Here is a 7196-nt window from a genome sequence, read left to right as displayed (position 1 = left end):
ACACACACACACACACACTACACACACACACACACACACACACACACAACACACACACACACACACACACACACACACCACACACACACACACACACACACACACACACACACACACCACACACACACACACACACACACACACACACACACACACACACACACACACACACACACACCACACACACACAACACACACACACACACACACACACACACACACACACATCCACACACACACACACACACACAACACCACACACACACAACACACACATCACACACACACACACACACACACACACACACACACACACACACACACACACACACACACACACACACACACACACACACACACAACACACACACACACACACACACACACAGTATTTTTATGCATTGAATATTTTGTGAATCAATGTTTTGTTAATGATAATGAATTTAGTTATAAGTTACTGTACTGTAACTTACTGATATACGTGATATAATCAGCGTATACCACGGTAGAATTGTAAGTTACTTTCACAACAAGTCGGTATCCCTCCGCGTCTGAGAAAAACTGTATACAGTTTGCTTTTCTGATTGGCTCCCTAATCCCTAATAAATACCTTGTTGCAGCTGTAGAGAACTTGTATGCCTCTGGGTAGCATATGGACTTGATCAAGGACTTTGATGGCTGTGCAAGACTAGTCTGTAGAACTTGCTTCAGTCTTGAGGCTGTGATCCTTCCTGCTCTTTGGCTAAACCATATTGCTGATAAGCTCTGGTTTCTGGTCTCCTCCTCTACTGCCTGGACCTGTGGCTGTGTCAGCTCTTCCTGTCTGAAGTCCTGGCATGCATTCTGCAACTCTGTTGGGGATAGCTGTAGCATCTCTGGTGTCCTATACTGAGGTAGTGGTTTAGATAGCTTGCTCACAGATTTAGGGACAAATTCTCTGTAATATGGTTCCCTGGACATCAGTGCAGCACTTCTTGGGGAATTTCTGCTCAAAGTCTTGAAAAACTGCATATACCTCTCTGATCCTCGCTCCAATTTTGAACCCTGGACTGTGGGACGCTGAAATGTGTGCTTCTCACCTGTCCTTCCAGCAATGGCATCATCCAGTTTTTGCTTTTTGGATTTTGCGGATGAAAAGTCTATCATCGCAACTGGAGCAGCAGGAATCTGCACATGTGAGAGACAGACCAACATGTATGTGAACATACATGTAGGTGCAGTGTAACAATGAGACAAGCAAGGACGGCATGAACAGCTGACTGACCACTGGGGTCTGAATACCTTTTTGACATGTGATGCCACTTGCACTTCTCAGTGGTGCAGGATGCAGTCTCTCTCATCTTCACACCTGCTTCGATTGCAAACAGAACTGCTCCAACATGTGTGCAGGATTCTGACAAACTGTATAGACAGAGACATACTAGAATAACTAGATTGATCGTAAAAGCTAGTAATGGTATAACATGAATATTATAGCAGGCATTATTTTGTCCGAGCTTAAGTGTTGTGTCAAATATGCTTTGGGTTGGGATATTTATTTTATGACTTACCCAGCCATACAGTTACAGTGTGCTGTAACAACCTCTCCATCTTCTTTAGCTACAATCCACGTTTTTAATGGTGTTTCTCCAGACCTCTGGGAATGGTTGACCTACACAATTGAAGCTCCAGTTCACAACTTGCGAGTTGGTAACAACATCACAAGCAACACATAACCAGATGGTCTTGGTAAAGAGGTTGTTTTTAATATTAACCTCAACATAGAGTGATATAAACAACGTGCAGGCTGTTCAAAGGCTCTGAGCTGTCTATACACACAAAACACAATATATCCTAAGCTAAACACATACACATAACAAACATACACATATATACACACACAACACACTCACAGGCAGTTAATGCTGAAGGGCAAGGCGACAGCCGTAACACTGCCTTACATGAGTCCATGTAGCTAAAGTTAGCTAGCTAGATGTCTCCTAATAATGCTACTTAGAGGTAAGAAGGTATAGGTAGTTAACACTCACCCGGGCAAAAACAAGGCGACATTTGTTTAATGCCTCTTTGGTGCCGAGGTCATTCACCCATCCACACACGAAGTAGTTGAAAGCTTCCAGGCTTTTATACGCTTTCATCTGGCTAGCCGTGTAGTAGGAGGTATGAAGGACGAGGTAGCTGGTGATATCCATCGCCTCGACAGCGGGCAAATCGGATAAATCACGAGAAAAGTCGTTTTTTTTCAGCTGATGCGGATCGTATCCGATGTGTGCTGTGATTTTTTCACAATATCTGCGGCGTGCAGGTTCATTTAATTGTTTGACATAGTCGGTGTCCTCCATGATTCCTGCGTTGATGAATGATTGCGTTTTCACTTCCTGACCTCCACTTGAATTTCGCGCGTCATAGAAGTCACGTGACTGAAACCAAGCTATTGCACAAGGGAAAATAACGTATCTATGCCACAATTTTAGATGCAGATTTTGCGGAACTAATACGTTTGCGCTGTGGACCAACACTATACATTGACGGGGAAGGGGGTAGCAATAAAGATAACACCATTAAACAGTTACACAACATAACAGAAATAATATCGATAACAGCGTCCCTAGCAACCACCTTGGTAACAATGAAAACGTCGCGATTTCCTGAAGTAATCTTCATAATAACTAGCAAACTAAAGATCATGTGCATCCACAGCACACATAATCTGAAATAACAACTCATATTTCTGGCATCAAATGACATCAAAAGGCATTTTAATGGCCGAATTAACTTTAAAATAGGCATTTTCCACCGAGAATAAAACGAAGTTCGGCCATGTTTTTTTTTTTCTGCAGGGAGAAATTTGAAGATCACGTGACATAGACGCCAGCCATTGGAATGAATGGTGAAAAAAAACGTAGGGATCTTACAATTTCAGAGGCGTTTTTGTAGAAAAACTACGTCCTACGTTGTGGACCAACGTAGTTATTACACTTTTTTTGTGAGACTGGGTTGAAAAAGCCAATACGTGCTGTCCTCCAAACTGGACACATTACATTGGTCTCTATCTGCAGCCGGAGAAGAAATTAGTGCTCAGGGACCGTCTGCAAAGTGCAACTCCGAAAAAAGAGAATACAATAATATTCAATAACGTTACTATTATACAGTATATTACTACCAAACTGACTACACACATCAATAGTCTCCTGTTGGTCAGACTACAGCAGAGAGTTTGGAAGAATATGGTTTGGAATAATTTTGGTGAATATTTATAGTGTAAAATCTTCAATAAATATGGTATAATCTTCAATAACATCACTATTATACAGTGGAGTGCTACCAAACTCACTACACACATCAATAGTCTCCTGTTGGTCATACTACAGTAGAGAGTTTGGAAGAATGTGGTTTGGAATAATTTTGGTGAATATGTATAGTGTAAAATCTTCAATAAATATGGTATAATCTTCAAATATCAATATATTCACTACAGTTGCACTACGTTTTGTAACAGTTCAATATTATTTTGATAACATATATTTCAATGTTGATGAACTTCATACTGTTCATTCATAATCTGATTGTCTTTATAGCTCACTGTTGAAATTTAAAAAAAACACCGCTTTCATAAATAACACACTTGTTCTGCAATAATATGTTTTATGTTTCCTGTAATTTTTGTTAGGAAAGGACATGCCTGAAAGACACGACATTTTCTCCTTCTCTGAGGGTCAAGAAGAACATCCAAGAGGAACATTAAAAGCTTATGTTATGAGATTTTAAGACCAGCACAGGACATTCACTAAGAAACTACTTTTATTGTAAAAACAGTCAGAATGCACCTATTTCCACATATACACTCCATCAGCTGATTATTTATATTTGCCTCACTTTATGAGCTTCACATCACTTGTGCCTTGTACCACAGAGTTTGCAACGTCACAAATAAATGGGGCCAATCTTCAGTCAGATGTGAATGTGTAATCTAACATTTTCAGTAAGAATAATGGAGAAAAGGAGAGCAAATACAAATACAATTTATTGAAATGTGAACCAAAAGTTAATCAAATGTTTTAAATAAAAAGCACATATGGACAGAAGTTGTAAACCTATTAAATGTATAAGTAAACACATTTAATCAAATAAAGTGACAGACTAGGCCTGTGCAGTTGGTATCAGCTTTGCCCAGCATGGGCTCCTCCATCAGGCCTGGTCCTCCTCGCTGAGGAAAGACCCTCAGTCCTCTCCAAACCAACAGACTGGACGTCCATCACACGGAGGTTTCTCCCTGAAGTCTCTGCAGCTCTCTGGACACCACGCTGTCTCAATCCGTCCACACTGAATATGAGAGGGGGAAAATGAAAATAATAAATGCTTTAGACAATAAGAAACATAAAGTTGACTGTTGAGTTGCTCAGTTTTTTTAGATTGTCAATACTATTACTGTATAACTAATATATCAGGTTAAGAGGCACATTCTAATAAAGATTGGTCTTTAAATACATGTTGTCTTTTTTGAATTGTTTGTCTAAAGTCAAGGATCTAGAACTGGTACTTAGTTTTAATGATACAGTCTGGTTATTATGCTGTTTGGAGGAGGCCTCACAGGTAAGAGCACTAACTAGCTACCATCACATGTACCTTAGCTTGACTTAAATGTATTAAACATAGTTAAGTGATATCAAAATACAAATAACTAATGTCATGCAAACATATTAATATTTGCTTGATTCCAGTGTTGAATTTAGCACAATTGCATACAAACATTAAGGGGTTTTAAGATTCTGAAGTATTATGCTAAAAACTCAATAACTTAGATTATTATTTATAGTTTTGCTGAATAGTTTCATGTCCGCTTACCTTAGAAACGTAAAATGCGACGGCAGTGTGCAGTTGGGGAGCATGTTAGCTAAGCTTGGTGGCTTCAGCTAGCTCTGGAACTTCCAGCTCGGTGGCAGCAGGTCCCGCCTCGGCTCCGCCTCTTTGCCCTTATTTGGAGCAGGCTGGAACAGGCGGGAGTTGAACTCTGACGTCACTGTCGAGCCGTTAGTGGCCGACTCCGCCTACTTACGGCCCGACGCTTGCCGGCGGGCGTGTCTGACACTCGACCAACAACCAATCACATGAATTTCCCGCCCCTGACACATAAGCAGCGGTTTGATTGGCTAGAGCTTGTACTGGCATATGATTCGATTGGCTGACGCTTCTGCCGAGGCGTCAAAAGTTGAACATTGCTCAACTTTTGCAGCGAGTCACGCCAGCAACGGTCCACGTCGCTTCCCACGATGCAGTTCGGCTAAAAGTGACGTCACCCCATTCAAAGTGAATGGGCAGAAGCGTTGGAAGCTTCAACGCACGCCGCTGTGTGGACGGGCCGTAAGGGCTTCTCGGCAACTCTGCAGAATCCTATGGGTGACGTCACGGACCCTACGTCCATTTATATATACAGTCTATGGTCGTGACGCAAGGCCGGACATATCTCAGCCAATGACAGCTCTGCATGCATCCCCTGGATATTATTTTATTAACTGCTTTCATTGTAACGCGATGTTTACAGAGAGAACAGCTGTGAGGTCCGTGCAGAAAGCAGAGCAGTGTGTATAATATATATCACCTACTCTCTTTATTTGCTTTAGTTTAGTAGATATCTACAAACAAAGAGTCGATATTTTTCTAAAACCATTTAGTGCTTCACATAATAAAATACATAACGGCTGTAGCCTGATTATATATGCTTTAGCAGCTGTAGGTGTGTGTGTTGTACAGTGCGTAGATGCAGCGGACAGACAGGTCTCAGTTGGTTTGGTGTCCTCTGCTTACTTTTAATACTTGTAAATAAAACTGTTGGCCCGTAATTTATTTTCCTCATTGTAGCGACCAGAGGGGGGGGGGGTATATCCAGTCTCTGATAGTGTTACGTTATTATGAGAGTGCTCTGTTTGATTCTGAAATGGTATATATTTATATACATATATATATATGTGTGTGTGTGTGTGTGTGTGTGTGTGTGTCCACATATGTAGCCTGTTATTGTCTCATTATACCGCACTGTGAATGAATCAAAGTAAATATATAAGTGGTCATGAACACATCTGTCCATCAGACAGAGGGCTGCTGTGCCTCCTGTCATCATTAATGGACGTCTCTTTAAAATGACCGCTCAGAGGAGAGGAGTTCTCATTTCTCTATCCGCCTGCTGCTTCCCCTCCTCTCTCCTCGGCTCCCCTCCTCGACTCCTCCGTTCGCATCTCCTGTGGGCGGGACTAAGGCCCTTTCTCATTTCCTCAAATCCCCCTCCTCGACTCCTCAGTCCTCCGGTAGTGACCTGGAAATGAATTTCAGCGCGCCATGTTGAAGGACATCTAATTTCTGTAAATGCACTTTGAGGACCGAAGATCGAGCGTCGAGGAGGCTCTCTGGAGGAGCTATAACCGAGGATACACTGAGGGGTCCTCCACGGCTCCTTCGTGGATGCATTTCCGGGAACAGAGATGTTTCAAAGAAGCGTGACGCACGACCGGACTTATCTCAGCCAATGACAGCTCTGCATGCATCCCCTGGATATTATTTTATTAACTGCTCTCATCGCTACGCGATGTTTACAGAGAGAACAGCTGTGAGGTCCTTGCAGAAAGCAGAGCAGTGTGTATAATATATATCACTCAGTATAACAGGCCTACTCTCTTTATTTGCTTTAGTTTAGTAAATCTACAAAGAGTCGATATTTTTCTAAAACCATTTAGTGCTTCACATAATAAAATACACAACGGCTATAGCCTGTTTTAGGAACTGTATGTGCGTGTGTGTGGTTTAGGTGTGTGTGGTACAGTGTGTGCGTAGATGCAGCGGACAGACAGGTCTCAGTTGGTTTGGTGTCCTCTGCTTACTTTTAATACTTGTAAATAAAACTTTTGGCCCGTAATTTATTTTCCTCATTGTAGCGACCAGAGAGAGGGGGGGGGATATATCCAGTCTCTGATAGTGTTACGTTATTATGAGAGTGCTCTGTTTGATTCTGAAATTGTATATATTTATATAAATATATACACGTGTGTGTGTGTGTGTGTGTGTGTGTGTGTGTGTGTGTGTGTGTGTCCGCATCTGTAGCCTGTTATTGTCTCATTATACCGCACTGTGAATGAATTAAAAGTAAATATATAAGTGGTCATGAACACATCTGTCCATCAGACCTCTGTCTGAGGCTGCTGTGCCTC

This window comes from Gymnodraco acuticeps, unplaced genomic scaffold, assembly GCF_902827175.1.
Source record: "Gymnodraco acuticeps unplaced genomic scaffold, fGymAcu1.1, whole genome shotgun sequence".
Classification (NCBI taxonomy): Eukaryota; Metazoa; Chordata; class Actinopteri; order Perciformes; family Bathydraconidae; genus Gymnodraco; species Gymnodraco acuticeps.
This window is presented reverse-complemented; position numbering follows the sequence as displayed.